This window comes from Rhipicephalus sanguineus, chromosome 1, assembly GCF_013339695.2.
Source record: "Rhipicephalus sanguineus isolate Rsan-2018 chromosome 1, BIME_Rsan_1.4, whole genome shotgun sequence".
Classification (NCBI taxonomy): Eukaryota; Metazoa; Arthropoda; class Arachnida; order Ixodida; family Ixodidae; genus Rhipicephalus; species Rhipicephalus sanguineus.
Window position 1 is genome coordinate 49,288,670 of NC_051176.1, and position 21,728 is coordinate 49,310,397.

A 21,728-nucleotide genomic window follows, 5' to 3' on the forward strand; every position below is an offset into this window, starting at 1 on the left:
ATACGTAACGTTTATTATGTATTTCCAGTAGCCACTCGCTTTACAATAGCAACAATCGTGGTCATCATCTAGATTAGCTGTCCTCGCCCATTATGCCCAGTCACCGTCGCTTTGCTATGCTGCAAGAGCGGCACCCTACGAGTACGAGGTCATATCTAACTTCTTAAAATAAGGTAAACTAAAGAAGGGGAATGGTTCGAGGCGCCCGCTTTGTTAGGAACAACCTTATGAAGCCATAGAAAACATAAGTGGCCATCATTCGCGGTTTTTTAATTGAAACGTTGAAACCCTGATGAGGAACACTCACATGCTTGCTTATGCGGCTTGGACGCAGTAGTGTAGCATCAGGTTGAGAAATCCCAGATAGATTTACTATTCTATCAGTCCTGACAGTGAAATGCAAATGCAAACATGCCAGAGCTTGACCGTTTTGTGTCAAGTCAGAAATAATAAGCCGTGCTGAAAAGACATGTCCATAAATGGGGAAAATCACCTTGGGTGGACGTATGCATGGCTTAAAGAAAACTAGCAAAACAGACTTCGTGGGATCCACCATTTACGTTTTCCTGTCCCTCTGCCGTTTTGGTAGGATTTTTGTAGGGGCCGGGACAACTGGTATCCCCAGAGCGAAAGCCTTCAAGATCAAGAGGCGTTTTCGCGACTCTAACCGTTAGGGGAATAGCGCGTGCGCTGTGGCATCGTGAAAAAAGCGGATTGGTGTGCCAGTTGTCCTTCTCTAGACGGTCGTCAGTTGTTGGTAGTCAAGTACCCGCTAGTAAGGAAAAGCTCGAGGAGTTTGAAAACTGTTTGCTTAGAGGTACGTAATACTCTAAAAGGATTAAATATTGGGCTAGTTGGCTGAGACATACTAGACATAACTGGCTGTGATATAATAGCACAAGGAATGAAACGACGAACACAACGAAAGCGCTTGTCTTCGTCTTCTTTCTTGTGTCCGTCGTTTTACTCCTTAAACTAGTATGTCTCAGCCAGCTACATAATACTATTACAATTTTTTTTAAATTCGCAATGTGCTTGTCAACGAACATATCTTCTGGTGACTATTGGAACCACACTTTTTACTCAAATCACAAAATACGGGCTTTTTGCTGGTAAAAACAAGTCAACGGCATTGCAGCCGTAAGCAGACATTCTACCACTAAACGTTTTGCTCTGTCGTCTGGCTGCACTCTGAGGGGTATATATTTCAGTGCTGACCAACAAGTGCCTTGGTGTTCACAAGCTTGACAACTGCTCTTTTCTGTAAAAAAACGCAGACTTGCTCTACGTGTGGCACGAGGTGACCGGCCTGCTGGCGCGCCATCCTGAACACCCTGTGCCAGCAGGCCAGGTAGGTTTTCATTTACAACACTCTATTGCAAGCGTCTTCACACCTTACACGTTTTCCCAACCTCCACTTTCCAAGCTTTTTGTAGTGACCAAGGGTTTTCTTAGTGACGCACGTGGCCGAAGCTGTCAGAGTTGTGACGCGTCATCCGAAGGCTGTAGGTTCCATCCCCAGCTGCGGCAAGTATATTTCTCACTCACTTTCATTCATTTCCTTTTACTTCATAATTACTATACGACAGTTAAAACACACAATTATAGTCCCCTATACCCTCCTTAGCTTCATTCTGTTGGTTCCATTAGAAACGAGCCCTTGGTCAATCCCCCGCTTTAGAATCGATTTATTGCGATACTACTGTCTGTGTTCAAAACCTCCCTAAGCACGTCAGTCACCGCGCTGCTAAGCTCGAGGACGTGGGTTCGGTTCCCAGCCTTATTTGCCCACGTCTGGATGATGGTGGAATGCAAGGACACCCGAGCATTTACAATTACTCGGGTGTTGCGTGAGTTCCGCAAACAAGTCCCCAAATGGTCGATACCGTACTACGGTGCCGCGTCTGCATGTTTGGAAATTGCGCCAGTTTTCATCAGTCTTAGTGAGCGCAAGAAACGCAATGAGCCTGCGAGACGAAACCACACTTACCACCGCGCGCCCACGCACGTGTAGATGTGTGAGCAATAGCCTAAAAAAATCTTGGAAAGAAACTAAAGGCTAATGGCATTTCGGGCATCGGCCCAGGGTGCCCAGCAAGTGCTGCCACTTGCTGGGCACCCTGCTATGCCATATCCACAAAGTGAATGATGTTAGAGGAGCTTGCTCGGAGATGATCGGGTAACCCGCGAATCCTCCGTACACATTCCTCTGTCATCATATATAGACGTGACAACGTTGCAGCTGCGGCCAAAAGTGTGGTCGAGGAAGTCGAGCTTGAAGAGTCGGCGCCGCCAACCTCGGGTAGCGACCGCTTTTGGCGCTTCGCCGCGGCATCCCGCGACCGCACTTCTTCGGGGTTCTCTTGCCACCGCTTCCGAGCTGCTTCTGCTTCGCGAGCTCTCACCGCAGGGTCCGCTTCACGGCACGCCCGCTTATCTACTCCTTCGCTGGCCCGCACCTCCGGGTTTACTTGACGGCGTGCCCTCTTCTCTTCTTCTTCATTGAGTCAGCTGCCCGCGAAGAGAAAAGAAGCGCGCCAAACGCGAAACGCACCAAACGCCATACGAGAGGCGCGGCCCTCTAGCGGTCACCTATCTAACTAGCGCACGCGCCTAGGGTGGTGTGCCCTGCCTTAAGCGGTGCGCGCCATCTAGTGAGCATTCTTGAAATCACCGGAGAGCGCAGCTGCGCCTATGGCGGGACCAATGAGAACTAGTGTACACGCCACCAACGTTTATAGATACTTTTTCAGTTTCCAAACTCCCCGCTTCGCCTGCGGGGAGCAGGCGGCCGGCTGCAGTTCCCGCCACCGCGGCGCTGCAGTCCAACTTTGCGCCAACTAAACGAGGGTCGTCTGCTACAGATAGGTGCGATGTGCAGCGTTTATCCGACGATTTCAGGTTAAGAAAGAGCCCTGCCGCGCAACTTCTTGTTTTAGGCACGAGGAGTACAACTTCGGGCCTAGATACCCGAGCTATGTCTTTCCGGGACCTCGGTAAAAACAGTAGTTCGCGTAAGTTACGCGTGCACTCGTAGATTAAATAGCCGTATACCGCCCTGTAATTTCTCGTTATTTCAGACACTAGAAGCAAAATTCAGAGTTCAGCTGTATGAGCTACGTCTTAAAAGCCTCGGTAAATGCTGCGACTCATCTGTTTTCTGCTCAAAGTTATTTAAAAGCTGGTTTCACGAGTTTTAGCATTTGTATCTTCGACGCTCTGCACATTAGCTCAGCGTGCACTGCCCTAAAGCAAGTTGAAACTGAGCCCTTGCTGTAAGGTACGACCCTCGTTGAAAATCCCACTGAAACAACGTTATTTTTCTCTTCAGGTGACATAAACCAGTGGACTTTTTTTTTTCAAGTATTCAGATTTCTGGATGTCTGTCAGTGGATAATATTTAGAATCATTCAAAGAAAAAACGCAAATTTTGCAATTTTTTTCGTTATTCCTTGCTGTTTCATATTGTTTCCCTTATGTATATCCCCACTCCCCTCTGTAATGCCCTTGGGCCCTGAGGGTACAATAAATAAAGACATAGGAACACAAATTTATTGACACAAGAACACTTGCCACGATCATACACTTTTTCACTAATATATCGCATTTAGCTTACGAAATTGAAAATGCATGTTTAATGCATACTTTCCACGAGCATTCGAATTTCACACAAGTTTAGCTTTTTTTCTTTCCCTCTGCGCTTTGATAGCACTGTCGTTGTCTTGGCACTTTTGTCTTGCAAAAAAATGCATCTGGGTTACAATGTATACGTGAATCAACTCTGCAGTAAATTCGCTGTAGTGTTGTTTGTAGTGACCGCAGTGGTGTATCGAAAGGCAACTTATTCAGCAATTTACCGCTCGCCGAAACCACGTAGGTCAAATCCTCGCGGATGACAGTGCTCTTGAGGATGCAGTAGATGTCTTCTTTGAATTCTGCATTATAGAAAATGATTACCGGACGTTTTCCCGGCTCTTCAGGGACCGCCCAACTCCAGTTGCGGGGAAGCTGAAGTGCAGCACTTTTTTCCACTAGGTCAGAAAAACTGAAGTTCTCTGAAGGAGCGGGTACCTGTTGAGGGGATTCTTCCGGCAGATCGCAAGGCAGCTGTACAGTTTGTTGAGGTAGTACATGTACCCTTTTCTTCGGCGACCTTCGTCTTCTGCGGCTGCATGACAAGTACACTGGCAGGTTCGGAAATAAACGAGGAACTACATCACTCCTCAGTGCCCCCGCACCGCGGTCGATTTCGACTACTCAATTTATGGTATACTTATGTGTCTTCAGTATGTCACCTTCTTGAAAGTGAAGGTCCCATACCTTGCACGTCTTCCCCAAAGGTTTGTCCGCGCGTGGAATTGACCTTTGCCACTTCTGCAGTAACAATGGGTCCGACGGCGGACGTTTCTGGGGGTTTTTTCTATACCCGCTGGTGCACCCGGGCACAAAACATGTCGGCATGACGTCCCGAAGGTCTACAGCATCACGCACAGGATATCAGAAGGTCCACACGTACACATGTGCTCGGTGCGCCCACACGTGGTTAACGCTTGGATCGTGCCCGCGATATCAACAATCGGAGAGTCCTACGTCGTGGATGTCCGAGTGTCTGCATGAGTGTCGACGTCGAATTGTCTTCAGAAGACCGTGAACGCCTGCCACGCGCACAGAGGGCGACGAGGCATACACACAGATTAGAAAAAGCCGGCAGGTCCCACGCATTGTGGGAATCGATGTAATGCGAAGCAGCCAGCAAAGAGCTGCATACATCGTCTTGTATGTCATTGAGGAAAATGCGTGTCATGGTTTTCATGTTAACTCTTATTATTTATGTTCGTCACCCAGTAACGTCGCGCAATACCAACTTCGCGGTAGATCAAGCTAGCGAAACGGCCGCCAGCGCACCATGAGCGTGGCACGTAAGTCATGCTGTACATGACATGCATGTCATGATTTTCATGTTAGCTCGTGTTATTAATGTTCGTTACACAGTCACGTCGCAAGATACCAATTTTGGTGTATATAAAGCTAGCGAAACGGCCGCCAGCGCACCATGAGCGTGGCACGTAAGTCATGCTGTACATGACATGCGTGTCATGATTTTCATATTACCTCGTGTTATTAATGTTCGTTACACAGCCACGTCGCAAGATACCAATTTTGGTGTATATAAAGCTAGCGAAACGGCCGCCAGCGCACCATGAGCGTGGCACGTAAGTCATGCTGTACATGACATGCGTGTCATGATTTTCATGTTAACTCGTGTGTTATTTATGTTCGTCACACAGTCACGTCACGCAATACCAATTTCGGGGTAGATCAAGCTAGCGAACCGGCCGCCAGCGCACCATGAGCGTGGCATCTAAGTCATGCTGTACATGACATGCGTGTCATGATTTTCATGTTAACGCGTGTCATTTATGTTCGTCACACAGGCACGTCGCAAGATACCAATTTTTGTGTATATCAACCTAGTGAAACGCCCGCCAGCGCACCATGAGCGTGGCATGTAAATCATGATGTACATGACACGCGTGTCATGATTTTCATGTTATGACTTGTCATGTATGTTCGTCATACAGTCATGTTACGCCATACCAATTTTGGTGAACATTCGATTAACCAAGCGACCAGGAGAGCACAAAGTCGTAGGTGGCTAGATAGATAGATAGATAGATAGATAGATAGATAGATAGATAGATAGATAGATAGATAGATAGATAGATAGACAGATAGATAGATAGATAGATAGATAGATAGATAGATAGATAGATAGATAGATAGATAGATAGATAGATAGATAGATAGATAGATAGATAGATAGATAGATAGATAGATAGATAGATAGATAGATAGATAGATAGATAGATAGATAGATAGATAGATAGATAGATAGATAGATAGATAGATAGATAGATAGATAGATAGATAGATAGATAGATAGATAGATAGATAGATAGATAGATAGATAGATAGATAGATAGATAGATAGAATAGATACGCTCAAAGTCGCAGAAGTTCGCTAAGAAATGCTTCGCATTTAAAAAAAAACGGCACCACCGAACACCAACACGGACACGACTGCGACGGCAGGGAAGCGAGCGGAGAGTGGAGTGCGGCTGTTTACTTGGCGCAAAGTTGGACTGCAGCGCCCCCACACTCCCTAGGAGCAAATCGCGCCCGCCTCGAAAGGAGGAGTTCGGAAACTGAAAAAGTATCTATAAACGTTGCACGCCACCGACAACGGACAAGGCGCGAGCGTAAGAAGCTTGGCGAGCAAGCACGTCAGTCAAAGCTGTCCGGAGCCCGTCACTCCTCGGCGTCCCTCGTAGCCTTTGGCTTATTTGGTGCGACAAATCTCATGAATCAACCTTCCCCGTCGCGCATGCGCTGTGCTTAAAAGCGTAGCTAAAATTGCAGCGGTTCCAATATATCAACACGTGGCTTGAGCAGTGCGATAAAACCTGCGGCAGTTTTAGGGGGTCCTACATAGTCGCTGTGAAAAACATGTACAAGTATGCGTGTCTGTATTGTACCTGTAACATGCAGAAGCAGCTCTTAAGTGCTTATGAGTTTTACGTATAAACAGAAGATACGCAAGATTTTAATTGTAGCGTTAAATGATATTGCACATTGATGTTTTCTCAGCCATGTAGCGCAGCTTAATAAAGCTATTATAAATTCTTGTCGCAGCGTTTGCGCGAAACTTAGAACCATGGGGTTATTACGAGACAATTTTAGCGCTAGAAAGTAGATGCGTGAAAGAACACTGGAGTAGCGGTACTGGGACCAGGACCACAGCCCGATACTCCATCCTATTATATTTGCTTTTACGAGCCATTTTTAATGCGCTTCAGACAGTAGACGACAGCGGCGTGAACGACTGCGACTTCGCTACGTACAGAAAACTGTCATTCTACACACCGTTTGGTGTGGTTCGACAGCACACCCTAACGTTGTATGGTGCCGGTTGCTTCGTACTGACGCTTTCACTGCTGTGTGGAAAATGGAATTAAAGGTACTGTCTACCGCCCGGAAAATTTTTTCTCATTGTGGTGAAAATGAGAAGATCGCTCGTCACATCGGCGGCAACGAGCATGCTTTTGCCCCATAAAAAAGGAGTTATATTTTTAATTTGATGTTGAAAATCGTGAAAGAATTACAGCTAGCGTCACCCAATGCCGATATGGTTCAATCTACTGGTAGGACAAGAGATTCTCGCAGGTAGACTCATTTTGCTTAAAAACAAACATGTATAACTTGAAATTGTATTTTACGCACTTTAGACACTTTTCGATTGCGTCAGAGAGTAATTTTTTGCTTTTCTTTTTCTCACGCATACAAAAAGGCGCCCGATGGCGCAGCTTGCGGCGCCGCCTTCGATTTTGTCTGCTTCAACTCATGCGCTATGTCATGCGGCTCTCCGAGCTGGCCGTACTGTGCCGCTGTATTGTTGTTAGGATGTCTCATATGTGCTGCGCTGTGAAGGCGCGCATTTATTGTCTCTTTTTGATAACTCGACTTGGCTTGGATTGCGGCATCAGTGCTAAAATAAGCGCAGAGACTGTGATCACGGCAAAACAAATGTTTCGTAATCGTATAGTAAGGCTTCATTTAACCGGTAGCGCGCTGAAAACGACTGTTACATTCATTACAATAGGTTCGGCAACAATAAAGTAATGCTATCGAAATCACATGTGTTTTCGGTTTTAATTTTTACCGGCACTACAATCATCATCGCGTCCACCAATCAGGGTTGTGGACATGTTTCACTCCAATGCAAGAAGAGGGAACGTAGATCGAAAAATTCTGTTTTAAAAATTTCCACTCGCTTTTTAGAGAAAAAGCTGCAAGGTTGGACACTTCAGACGGTACGCTTTCTATTGCTGTACAAAGCAGAAAAGCAATGACGGACGGTAGACAGTCCCTTTAAAAGGGTCATGAAGCACCCCTTCGGCTTGTTGAAAAAACACATCCTGTGGAAAGCTGACACGGCTATGAACTGCTCTGCCAAATATTACAGTCGTGGGCGCCGCGTAAAGGCCACAAGCAGAGCGCGAAGTTGCCGTTCCTCAGGTGCCCTCTTTTCAAACAGAGGCCGGTTGTCACTCTCATCAGTGGGCGGGGCGTCTGCAGGTTGACGTCACGATCTGCATCGCCGCGTCCCAAAAGACATAGCATCCTCATTGGCAGATAGCCGACGTAAGTCGAGAGCGGCGTTCGGATCAGATGCGCTTCTTGCCACGGGGTGCCGCCACTTGCCAGCGCCGCACTCCTCAGTACACGGTAGCTGCACTCGCGCACGCGAATCACAGCGGGAGAGCGATCGCGTTTCATTACGCGCTCTGACGTAACTTCTTTACTCCGTGCCATCCATCCCTGCGTAGCTTCCAGTGCGCTCGTCGGTACGAGAAAAGAGAAAGCGCTCAAAGCGTGCGCCGAACCCCCGTAACTCCGCTCATTCTTGACGGATTCGAAAAATTTTTGAGGCAATTTATTCGAGGGGCAGTAAACTCCGATACTGAGGTCATTAGATCATTACTTGGAAACGTGGTTCACGACCCCTTTAATGTTATGATACCAGAACGTTGTTAAGAATTTCAAATAAATACAGGGCGTGAAAGAAACGTGCGAGCTTTAACGAGGCCTTAAGGATAACAAAGGCAGCATGTGTAGGACATTGGTTCTAAGCAGCCATCTTGTACGCGTTATGTGATAGAACGGAACGAAACGTCACGAGCGGACGTGAGGGAACAGCCAATAGGCGAGCTGAGGGAATTCAGAAATGTTTTCAAGGCATGAAGAAATGCAGTATTATAGCTGAACATCAATATTAGCAGGAATTGTTTTTCAAAGGTCGAAATTCAAAAGCGCGGTGACTTTAACAATTTGTGTTAGTCTTCACTGGCCGCTAAATGGTGTGGCAAGCTCACGAGACGTACCTTAGAACGCCTAGCACGCGTAGTTATAAAGCGAGATTCAGTAAAGAAGGAAAATGTATATGTTGTGAGGAAGCTAAGGAAACGACGGAGCATTTTTTGATTGAATGTGGAGATATCTACCCAGGTGTGTGTTTCTGAACGAGCCTACGCAAAACCTTGGGTTTTAGGGACAACCATGGTAAGCAGAACACTTTCGCAATAGAAATAAGTAAGAGACTGTTGGAGTATTGGTGGCCATAGAATGGCCTCTGCCGTAAGGGGCAGAAAGCTGGGCTGTGAATGTTTTTTTTTTCTATGGTAAGATTGATTTAATCGAAATGGCAGGGCAATGGACCAACTTAAAAAGAAGCGAGCTTTTTTTTCTTTTTTTTGTGGAGCGTGGTCGCATGTGCGCCTCCACGCTCGACAAAAAACGGCCTCGGTATAAAGGTGATGCTCATAGCATCCATCCATCCATCCACAGTCGGTGGTGGGGGACTGGTTGGGACTTTAGCAAACTATTGGCGCAGGATTACAGTTAGCCAAACACAAAGCAGGCTTTTCGATTCTCCGACCCTAGCGCTTACGTTTTGATTCAGGATGGAACGGTGCCTCCGTCCGTTCTGTGCCCGTTCCTTTAGAAATGATTCACAGCACTGCCGTTTCTGGTTGCTATTCCCACGTCTGACCGTCAGACGAGCATCGACCAATCCCGTGCGGCTCCATGTCGTCCTTTCGTTACGTTTCGTTCCTTCCGTTCTATCACAGGACGCGTACAAAAACTTGGAGCACGCTTGAGCTTCGCCTTCAAAAGCAGAACGCGATAGCGTATTCGGGACCCGTGCGCATCGCCTTCTCTGGCTTCGGTTTTCGGAGCATGCCTCAACCGTGCCGTGAGGAAACGACCGACTGTGCCCTTAACGTTGGCTGCTTCAAACTATCCTAGAATGCCTACTGCAAATGCAGTTGTAAAGTGCCCACTACGCCATAATTCTTTCTTTTGCGAATCGGCGAAGGGCCCACTAAGCGTCCGTAAGGCAACACGCGAACCTACGCAGCTGCTCACTTTGTTTATGCTTTTGCAGCTGATGAATAAATGTCTGAGCGCTTTGTAATGGGTGGCCCTTTAAAACACCCACTCTTTGCGCAATTCACATACTTTGAGGCTTGGCGAGATCCTACGCTTCTGCCACGCATTATTACGGGCGTTAAGGAGACTCCTTCCACTACATGACATTCATATAGTGTTTTTTCCCAAGCTATTTCAAGCAATATCGTGGCTCTTTGGTAGAACACCTGCTTGCCACGCAGATGGCATGCGTTCGATTCTTACTCGAACTGAATATTTTTTGCTATTTATTTTATGTACATCTTTATCAATATTTTGGTCACGGACAAGATTTTTCGCTCACAACCAAAGACTCCGACGCCAACACCGGAATTTCTGCGAAGCGAGCTCTTTAACGCTGTCGCGTGAAAATAGCTCCCCTGGAGTGCGGTTTATGCGCTCACGTGTACACTTTGGTATCACTCGTTGCTTTTCACTTTTATAGGACACTGCGGAGATACTTTTTACTTCCATGTGATGAATGGAAATGTGAAGTGATCGTCAGTCAAGAGTGCTCACGTGATAGCCACCATATCTTCTTGCAATCCGCAATAAGCTTTTTCTAAATATCATCGTTTCCAATATGAATAAAAATGCAATACGGACGAGGAACTGCGAAGGCACTTTGTTGGCTAAAGTGGAATCTCAATATTGTTTCCCCCTTTCACTCATTGCTTGCGCCGTGTTTTCTCGTGCTTGATTCTTCTTCGTCGTCGCCTAAAGCCTTCACGCATACTCAGCCATTGTCTTTTTTTCTTATTTTTACACCACTTGTTCAGTATGCGTCCATTATGCATGCTTCACTAATCGCAGTTACCCATAAAATCACCCATACCCATGCTGTCTACGCTAGGATCAGAGCAACCGAACGCTTTTTTAGATATCTATCCGGGACAATTAAAGGGCTCTTGAGAAAAGGAAAAAAGAAGAGGCGAGTTCCGTGTGCTTCCATTGTTTAGTACAATAATTGAGGTGAGATCGCTTATTCAGATCTTTTGCACGGAGTCGTAGCGGCCGGCCTTAGTAGATAGGCTCTGCATGATTTAACGGCGTGCGCGCGGTTCCGAGGCTGAGTTGCGTTTATGTGGATCCAGGACAGGATTTGGCCTGGCACTCACTCGTCGAAATAATCGTATTAAGCAGATATCGCATAAACACATTAGAAATACGTCCTTGACTGGTGCATTGAAGCACCAAGTGCAAGTCCTCAATATTCACGCAAGGATAGGTGGTCAGTATCGTGTTTAGGCGTTTCAAAGTGTTGAGGCTCACCGAGAACGTTGCCTATTCGGTCACCATGTCGAAGAATTTTCATCATAGAATACCGTCCATTACCAATTTTCCTGTTAGGTATTTGTAAGACACTATAGGTGCGACGGCCAGTGTTGCTTAGTTGCAGAATTTGTCACTCGCGAAGAATGAATTTTCAAATGTACATGGCGAAAGCCTGTAGGTTATGATATCGTCAACTTTTACTGGATCATGAAATACGCAGGCTTGGTAACTGATCAATCGTTGTGAACATTTTATATTGTAGTTAACACAATGGGTTTTTAATACAGAAAGATGTCCCGGCATTTCGGGGTGACGACAAACATACGTGTAAATAACCTTATACTTATACGTAACTGTAATCGTGTTTTGCAGTAGTCCCTCGCTTTACACCATCTGGATTAGCTTGCCTCATCAAACATTCCCAGTCACCGTCGCTTCAAGAAACAAAAAAGACCTGCAACACCACAACAGCGGCAACGTACGAGCGCGAACACATATTTAACTTAGCTTAAAATAAGGTAGGCTAAAAGAGACTGCGTCGAGGAGCCCACTTCTTTCTTAGGCACAACCTTGTCCACCCATAGAAAATGTCAAATTAGAAAGGTTGAGATTGTGATATTAAGGAAACAAATTACATTGGACAAGCCTTATCAAGGAACATTCACATGCTTGCTCATGGTTCTTGGACGTAGTAGTGCCTTGCATCAGACCGAAAATCCCAGAGAGATTTACTATTCTCTTATTCCCGACTGTCAACTTCCAGTGCTTGCCCGTTTCGTGCAAAGGCAGAATAAGTTGTGCTGAACATTCCACAAATGGGAAGAGTTCATTGGGCGAATATATGCATGACAGGAAACTGGGAAAACAGGCGTACTATCGCGCTCAGTATGAGCTACATCACGCGAGCACGTGGCCGAGTGCTTCGCAAGGTTGTACAGTGGCGCTGTTCATGGCATATTTTCGAGTTATCGAGATAGTTTGGCTGTCCCTGCGAGCGCGCATCGCCCCCACTTGCTTGCTTTCAACATCGAAGTTATTATTTTCGAAGCTGCTATCACCGCAGGGCAAAACGAGGGCGTGGAGGTGGTGGTAGTGGTTCGTAAGGAAAAAAGAAGACACCTAATTTCTGCAGCCCTTACGGGAGCACGGCGCAGTGCCTTATAGGGGTGGGGGTAAGGTGGGAATAAAAGAGAAGTAGAAAGAAAAAGAAAGTGAAATATGGTCGGCAAGAACGACGGATAGAAGAACAGAGGAAAGATGGGGAGCCGGTCGCAGGAGTCGACGGACGGGACCACGATTCAGCCAGGGGCACGATACACGTCGGTGACGAGGCGGCGAAGGCCCCGTCGGTGAGAGGCGCGCGGCATGGCGGTCGATGAAGCCGTCACGGGTCGTGAAAGCAAATGGAGGCGATGCGCACTCGCAGGGACAGCCAAACTCTCTCCCGATAACTCAAAAATATGCCATGATCGGCGCCACTTACAACTTTGCAGAGCGCTCAGCCACGCGCTCGCATGTTGCAGCTCATACTAAGCGCGGTAGTACCATTGCTGTGCCAATCGATTGTCTCGACTGTTGCGGTCGTAAAATGTTGGCAGCCAAGTACCCGCTAGTGAGGAAAAGCTAGTGAGGAAAGGACTGTTTCCTGGGAGGTGCATTATACTGTTAACAATATTTTGATGCCTAATGTGGTTTTCAGCGAAAATATATTTTAACTATTGCAACGCGTTTACGTAGGCACTCATTCACTACGCCTTTTGTCCCTTGTTTCGCTGCTCTCTTAGGGGCATATATTTCAGTGTTGACCACCCAGTGCATTGGTGTTGTTTGACAAGCTTGACCACGGCTGTTTGCTGTAAAAAAACGCAGTTGCTGTGCATTTGGCATGAAGTGACGGGCCTACAGGTGGGCCACCTGTCCGTACTGCTTTTCCTACTGCAATCGGGGGCGCTCTCCGACCAACGGCTTGGTGAAGGCCTCGCCCACCCGTATGCGATCCTCAACACGTGATTTAACAGGCCGGGTGGGTTTTCATTTACAGAACCTCGGTTTTCAAGCTCTTTGTAGTCATCAAGGTTTGATTACAATGCCACTGCTTACCCGTTTCGTGCCCAAGGCAGAAATCATAAGCCGGGCTGAACACAAATGTCCACAAATAGGAAGATTTAATTGGGCGGATATGTACATGACTTGAAACTGGGAAAAGAGACGTACCATTGCTATGTCAGTCGATTGTGTCTCGACTGTTGCTGTCGTCAACTGTTGGCAGACAAGTAGCGCGCTAGTGAGGAAAACCTTGAGAGAAATTTTAGGACTGTTTTCTGAGAGGTGCATTATGTATACTGTTACAATTTTTTGATGCCCAATGTGGTTTTCAACGAACAGATTTGCTGTTAACTATTGCGACCGCGTTTTTTAGTCATGTCTCAAAACAAGGCTTGTTTGCTAGTAACAAAAAAACCAAAGCATGTGCATTGTAGGCCTATGTAGGCGTTCATTCACTACGCCTTTTGATCCTTGTTTCGCTGCCCTCTTAGGGGAATATATTTCAGTGCTTTGGTGTTGACAAGCTTGACCAGTGATGTTTGCGTTAAAAAAACGCAGTTGCTGTTCGTGTGGCAGGAGGAGGTGACAGGCCTACAGGTGGGCCACCTGTCCGTACTGATTTTCCTACTGCAATCGGGGGTGCTATCCGACCACCGGCTTGGTGAAGGCCTCGCCTGCCCATATGCGACACTGGACACCTGGTGCCACAAGCCCAGGTAGGTTTTCATTTACAGCAGTCTATTGGGAACGGCCTCGCAACTCGCTTTTCAAGCCCTTTGTAGTGACCAAGTATTGATTACATTGGTTATTCTTACTGGCGCACGTTGTCGAAGCTCTAAGGATTGTGCCGCACATTGCTCGGGCGTTAATTAACCTCACCTAGGAAATACGAACATTCAGAAACGCAAGTCCCACACTCGCCGTCATGGCGGCGAGTGCCGCAAACACTCCCAGGTCTGCGTGCACATAAATACCCGATAAAGTGGACGAGGGGACGACCGCCTCCGTAGCTCAATTGGTAGAGCATCGGGCGCCTTATCCGAAGGTTGCACGTTCGGTCCCTGCCGGCAGGATGTTTTCTTTTCGTCCACTTCACTTTATTCACGTTTATATAATTACTACAGTACAGTTAAAACAGTACAATTAACGTCCCCTATACCTTCCTTCGCTTCATTATCTGTTGCCTCTCATTAAGGTTTTATCAAACAAAAGGAACGAGCCCTTAGGATTCTCTTCTTTCGTTCAAGGCAGATTCAGGGTTACTCCTTTCGCTATCCGAATGCTGTCATCATGGTAGCATAGCAGGTTACATAGCTAACACATTTAACTATTTGGTGGGTGAACTTGCGTCCAGCGGGCTGTCGCGGTGGTACAGTGGTTGTACGGTGCTCTGCTGCTGACCGGAAATACGCGGGTTTTATCCCAGCCGCGGAGGTGGAATTTTGAGGGAGGCGAATTGCTAGAGGTCCATGTACTTACATTTAGGTGCACGTTAAAGAACACCAGATGGTCTAAATTTCCGGAACCTTCGACTACGCCTTGCCTCATAAGCATATCGTGGTTTTGGCACGTGAAACCCCGGGTATTAATAAAGGATTGCTTTATAGTGGAACGCTTTGTATTTCATACGTGTGTCCACCGAATACTTTCAACCGTAATCGCTGTAACTCGCGTAAATAAATCTGGAATGCAGATGGCTATTCGCGTCACGCATTCATTGTGTTTAGAAGCGTCGAATACAGTGGAAATGTTGCAATAACAGAAAGTGGGCGATCGTGCCGAACGATTGCGCGCGCATGTTTTATGCAGTCAGACATGATCACTGTGAAAGATTTTAACAAGCGCGTGTCTCGATATTGTGCAGCATACAGAAGCATGCTAGGGGGCTTCAGATGTTTCGCGCATAGACTGATGATACAGCGTATTAGTTGTAAATTGTGTAAGATTTCATTTGTAACGATGTGTGCTCAACCATATGCCGCTTTTCATAGTTATTACAAATATCTGTCACGAGCGCTGTCACAAATTATTTGCAGCGCGAGAAGTACATGCGTGAAAGAACGCGCAGGTATCGCGACCAAGCACTACTTGTGAAAGCCGCTGAACACGGGATGCAGCGTCACTGAAAGTAAAACTTGGGCAAAGTGTTTATACAAGGATACAAGGGTCTCTCAGCAACTCAACCAGAATGAATCGGATGTCGCAGGACTGCAAGGTGAAGACTGCGCCGGAATACTGATACGGGGACCAAGCCTACATTTTGTCCCATCCAATCGCGTTTGCTCTTTTGGCGAGTCAGAGGTAAGTTCAGAAAACTATCATTTGACAGTGCTCTCTTTGTACAGTGCAGGTTGCTTCGCACTACCGCTTTCATTGGTGCGTGGAAAGAGGAGTTGATTTTTAGAGTTCCGGGGGCAAAGGTTCATCACAGCGCCCCCCCCCACCCTACTAAGTCAATGTATGGGGCAGATTTTGCGCCCCCCCCCCCTCTTAGGTTATTAGCACCCCCCTCTGCGCACGCCTTTGTCCCTAAATACTTATACTGTGTTACTGATTGAATGGGGGAGCCATTGATATTGTAGGTAAACAAACTAGGATTAGTTTTCCGTGTTATATTTATGAGCACTCTTTTGATCAGCGCTTAATTCCATGTCCCACGCTGCGCACCAGCACTGAATGTTGCGTAGAGTTTGCTGTAATAGATTATGGTCTAATAGAGCAGGTTATGTTTTTAAACACAACACAATCATCCGCAAAAAGTTTAAAAGACACTGAGTCAGGGATTGCTTGTACTAAATCATTTACATATATTATGAATAATAGTGGCCCCAACACATTTCCCTGTCGCACAGCAGAACTAACATTCAGCATTCTAGATACACTCGTTTTAATTTCAACGAACTGCTCACTCACTCGAGAGAGACTCACTCGAACAATATTATTCGACCCTGTCCGCGGCTACGTTACCCCTCTCCCCGCACACTAATCTGGACTTACCGGCCATCAGGGCCTGGCAGGCAAAGAGGCAGCGCACGCTGCCGCCCGCGCACTCATTCCTCAGGCCTCTGCCTCGCCCACCGGTGACCCTTCTGATTCAGAAGAAAACTCTCCTCTCCTCACTTTTAAATATGTAAAAAACCATTATTGGGACTCCCACCACCGCTTTCCTGCGTCCTGCAAGGGTTCAAGAAGGCGGACGAGAGAATTCTCCGGCTATTCACTAATACGCTACTGTGCCCGGCAGAGCTCAAACAATTTGACTCTTCCTTTTTCGATCTCTGCCAGTATTGAGATGGCTGATACCTGCCACATGGTATGGGCATGCCAGCTCAATCCTTCTTTACCCGCCCAACCCGAACCCAACCCGAGAGGACTGAAAGGCGGCCCTGCTCGGCTGCTCCTCTCATACCTCTCTTAGTAATGCCTTGCTCTGCTCTGCTTTCCCCTCTCTTCGCTTTGCCCTCACCCGCTTCGCCAATTTCGCGGACGCTCGGCACGGCTGGAACTCAAACTTCAACAGCTTGATTGAAGCACTATGGCGTGCTAAACACTTTTAAGGTGTTGATGCTCTCCGAGAACGGTGCCACTTCGCTGATTGTGTCGAAGAATTGTCGTTGGACAACAGCGTCCCGCACCAATATTCCTTGTAGGTAATTCTAAGACACTGTGTGGGTGGGACAGCCAGTGTTGCTTGGTGCCAGAGGCAGAATGCATTTTCAAATGTATATGGCGGAATGCTGTAATAAAATAACGTTAACATTTACGGCATCATAAAATGGTCTGGTTTGGTAACTGACCAAGCGTTGTGAATATTTTTTATTGGAGTTGACGAAAGGGGTTATTGAAACTCGAAGTATGAGTGACCATTATCATCATCGTCAAGTACAGACACGCGCTGGTCCGAGCCACGCGCTGGCTCGGGCCAGCGCTCGTGCCAGCGCTCGTGGAGACACGCGTTGGCTCGAGCGCATGCGCTCGTGCGGCTCGGGCCAGCGCCTGCGCGCATTCGGCATTCGATTATTCCGAGCCGCGAGGCGTGGATCACAGCCCGAATGCTTCTTCAGGTACCCGTTGCCGACATGGGAGGGCCGACTGACGGCATCACTGACGACAACAAAGGTGGGTTCCACATTTTTCTTTCGTCTAATGCGATAAATGAGGCGACAGCGTTCATTGGTATAGCTTTTGCAGGCTGTCATAGCTCGTGGCACAGTAAATCGATTCCTCGTCTATTAGAGCAGTTGTCGCATTGGCACATCAGAGCTATCAGAACTGTTTGACGAGCTGAGCGTCACGTGAGTGCAATGAGTATGCACAGCACGATGGGTAGTTAGCGCTTTTATGGAATCGGCTGCGTACTTCATCATTTGTTTTGATCCCAGTTCAAAACACTTCGCAGAAAAATATGCGCGAAACGCGTTTCGTGGCAATTCGGAGCGATGCTATTGCTGCGGCTGATGACTTCATACCCTAAGCACTGATGTGTACAAGTTTCTTTGGTGTGTGTACGTTACGTTAGTGTGTGCGTTAGGTATTTTAACGTGTGATGTTTACATACCCTAATAATTAGCGCTGCTAAACATGGCGGCGCCTATGTCTCCCGCTTCAGCGCCAGTTATGGTGACGGCGTTTTCCCTTCCTTTATCAGAGTTATAAAAATAATGGTCCTAAAAGTTTCGGGCATCAAGACGCTTTGCTTGTGCTTGCTTTCGCGAGAATTAGAATAGGGTTTTGCGCTCACCGTTCGCGTTCTGCGCTCGCAGCACTACGGTGACTGGAAAGGCTCGCTACGATGAATAATTAGCGATGTGCGAATATATGAGTTTCAAATTCTAATCGAATAATACGTAATCGATTAATTTGATTCGACTTTCAAACAGCTAGTGTTCGAAGTTTAGAATCATTCGACCGGGCGAATCTAAAAAGCGACAAATGCTAATGGTGCGACTTGGTTAGGGTGGGGTAGGTAAATCAAACGCTGACGTCGTTACAGTAGGCCTTTCGTTGAAACTTTCACCGATATTCTGGTTCAAAAGCGAGCGCATGTTTTATTTCAAAGGAGATTGTCACTTCTGCACGTAAAAAAGAAATGAGAAAACTGTCAAACTTTAGAAACGAAGGCACGAAGATATTGCGTAGTTCTGTCGCGTATGCCACAAGCGCCGTAAAACTTCCCGACTTTGGCCCGCGCGAAACCGTCGTTGATTGGCTTTGTTCACGATGTGCAGTCGCCAATGCCGCACCGCACCACTAGTTCAGAAACTCCCACCGTTCCGGCGCGCAGTTAAAACGCTGCTGTGAACGAGCGCCCGAAGATTTTGGGGCCCGGAGCACTCATGACGATGAAGCACAACATGAAGCACAACCGCTGTTAGATGAGCCGTACTGTACAACCATAGGGGAAAAAAAAGCTAGCTACCGTACCACCCTCTGTAAGCCGTTAGGAGTATCGTTGCTGACTAGAATGGCGGCTTTTCTATCAACACGCCTGCGCGCCCATAAAAGCCGGGGTCTCCATCATAAAATTTGTCCATTTGTAGCGCGAAACGTTACTTATGAGCGCATCCACATTCCGAGATCGTTCGGTGACTCCGGCGTCTGTAGGGCTAACGATACATGTCCTAATAGAAACTACGAATGGTTGGTATGATGAATTGCATAGGCGTGAAGTTGTTTGGCACAATGCACCTGTTGGGGGCGCTTGTTTTTAGATATGTTAACATGATGTCGAGGGAAGCGCAATAATGTATTTGCAACAACGACCGACTACCTTAGAACGCGATACTATAAAGCGATGTTCAGTAATAAAGACGACACATGTACGTACAATCTCAACGGAAAAAGATTGACACAGGTGACTGGTTGCCGGAGCGGCCATATTGCGACACGCGACGCCGTTTTTTCTCGAGCACGCAGATATCGAGAGTGCCAAGCACATTGCATTTTCCAAAGCAGGGGTGGCTGGCAGAAAGCACTCCAACAAACAGCTTTTCGGGGCAACTGCGATAGAGACATATGGTTGCTCGCAGCTCCAGCGAAAAAAGCAAGTACGTAGCCACCTCTGCCGATAAGCAATGGTGGCTACGCATATGGACACGGGTGGGCCAACAGCAAGATGGGCTGCTTTCCGCCGGTCCATAGGCCACCCCTGCTTCGGAAAATGGAAAGTGCTTGGCAATCTCACTATCGGCGTGCTCGTCATCAACAGCGCCGCGTGTCGCGATTTTGTGGCTCCGGCCACCGGCCACTTCTGCTAAGCTTTTTTCGTTGAGACTCTACTTGTGTGAATATGGAGACGACGGAGCATGTTTTGACTCTGAAGACATCCACCAGGGGGGCTATTTTGTACGCGTTCTAGCATAGAACGGGGAGGAGGATCGAACAAAAGGACAAGCGGGAGCACACAGCCAATAGGCGAGCTGGGGAATTCAGGAATGTATCCAATGCATAAATAAATGTATAATTATTATACCTGAACATCAATATTCAGAGGCATTGTTTCTCGCAGCTTAAAGTTGAAGAGCTCGGCGACCTTAACAATTAACTTGTGTTAATGTCTTGACATAGCGCCAGGGGGTGTCGCAGTTTCACGAGGCGTTCGGTGGTGGCGCTGGCCACCACGATCCAGTGGTTCTAGTATTAGTGTACTTGTAAAATTCAAACGGCGCGACGATTGGAACCGTTATTCAGTTGTCGAAATGTCGCAGCACACGCACTTACGAGGTCCGCGCGTTCCCTACAATCAGAGAGAGTTGCTGCTCTCGTTTATGGAACAGCATCGAGAGTTGGCCGTACGAGCTAGCGAGTTTACGCACGAATTTACGGCAGCGGACAGGCGTCGGCTGTGGGGCGAGCTGTCCGACGCGCTGAAGAGCGAGGGCCCCGTCACCAAGTACGCCTCTTCAGTCATCACCTCAAACGCACCTTCTACCTCGGGGCTTCGTCGGGTTCGTTTCTGCAAAATGGCATGAACGAGAACGGAGACGCCATTTTCGTAAACTGTCCGCGCGGTAGAGAGATGCGCGGGAACGCCATTCCTCCGCTTTCGTTTGGATCCAACCCAAGTCATTTGCGGAGACTGTTCCAACACCTCCTCCCCGTTCTAAGCAAAACTTGTGGCTATTCTCACGTCTTGACCGTCACACTAGCCTCGACCAATCCCGTGTGGCTTCCCCTTGTCCTTTTGTTCGATCCTCCTCCCCGTTCTATGCTAGAACGCGTACAAAATAGCGCCCCAGGTGTACGTTCTGGCAGGAGCTAGGTGAAGCCCTGGGTTTTTAAGGCAGTCCGAGGAAGGTGAACATGACCTCGATAGAGGTCGAAACAGCACGGTGCGCAGATTGGTGGCAGAAATATAGAGAGAACGGAGGAAAGCAAAATAGCGTAAAAACCAAGGTTACTCGGCCGTAAAATGCAGAAATTTTATTTATTTATGCAGAAAATTTATTTGAAGATACATTTTTTTTCTGTGGGAGCTGATCGTTATTCCCGGTAGGCAAAGAATTATGTGCAATTTGAAATCGAGCTTGGTTGTTCACAGGTCACAGCGTCGTTATCAATACAACGCTCATAGCATCCAACTTTTAATCGATCTTGTCGACGTTTGCGTTGACGTGCATTAAACTAAGTCTTTGTGGGAAGCGCACTGCCACGTCCCGCAAACGTGTGGTTGCGTTTAACGTGCAACGGCTATTATCAATCCATTTATCAGAAGCAGGAAGAACAAAGGAAAAGCGCGCTAAATGTCCGAACAGTTCCTTAAACCGACGTCCCCAAACCGGGTGTCGCAGGTTGCTGTAATTCGACAACGCGTTTGCGGGAGATAATTAATCTCCCGCAATCACATGTCTGAGAATACGCTGATGCGATCGTATAGAAATTCCTGCAATATTACATTCTGGCACCACCGTCTATGCGAGTTTACGAAAGCGTGTCATGGCACCATCGAAAAATGCATCCACAGTTGCCGTATAAAGACAGTCAGATTATATACTGTATACCGGTCCGCGATAATTGTTGGCTGGCTTTGGTCAAGGCTTAAACGAAGACGAAGATTTCATTCAGCAAATAAAACTTCCTGAAAATAACACATTTTGAAAGGTATTTAGTCACTTCTAAATCATCTATTATTGAAGTTGAACACACACGGACACGCACGCACACACAATCGCGCACACGCGCGCGCTTTGTTTTTCGCCAATCTCGCGCCTTTCAGCGCAGCACGTACGTTCAGCCAACACGCATATTTAGATCAGCATCTAGCGTCTAGTTTTACTGGTAATTCTGCATCAAACTGTGTGGGTCCAACGACGAGCCAAGCCGTTGTTGGACCCTTAGCTTGGTGCCAGTATTTGTCGCACACATCGAATAAATTTATG

At 47.2% G+C, this 21,728-nt stretch overlaps 1 long non-coding RNA gene across 1 annotated transcript in view; it reads left to right on the plus strand.

Moving 5' to 3' along the window:
- Positions 1 to 21,728, plus strand: part of LOC119391089 (uncharacterized) — a 303,791-nt gene that overhangs the window by 179,761 nt on the left and 102,302 nt on the right. The window contains exon 18 of the long non-coding RNA XR_007415559.1: positions 1,278 to 1,351. This is a non-coding gene — a long non-coding RNA (uncharacterized LOC119391089). The remainder of the gene's footprint in view (positions 1 to 1,277; positions 1,352 to 21,728) is intronic.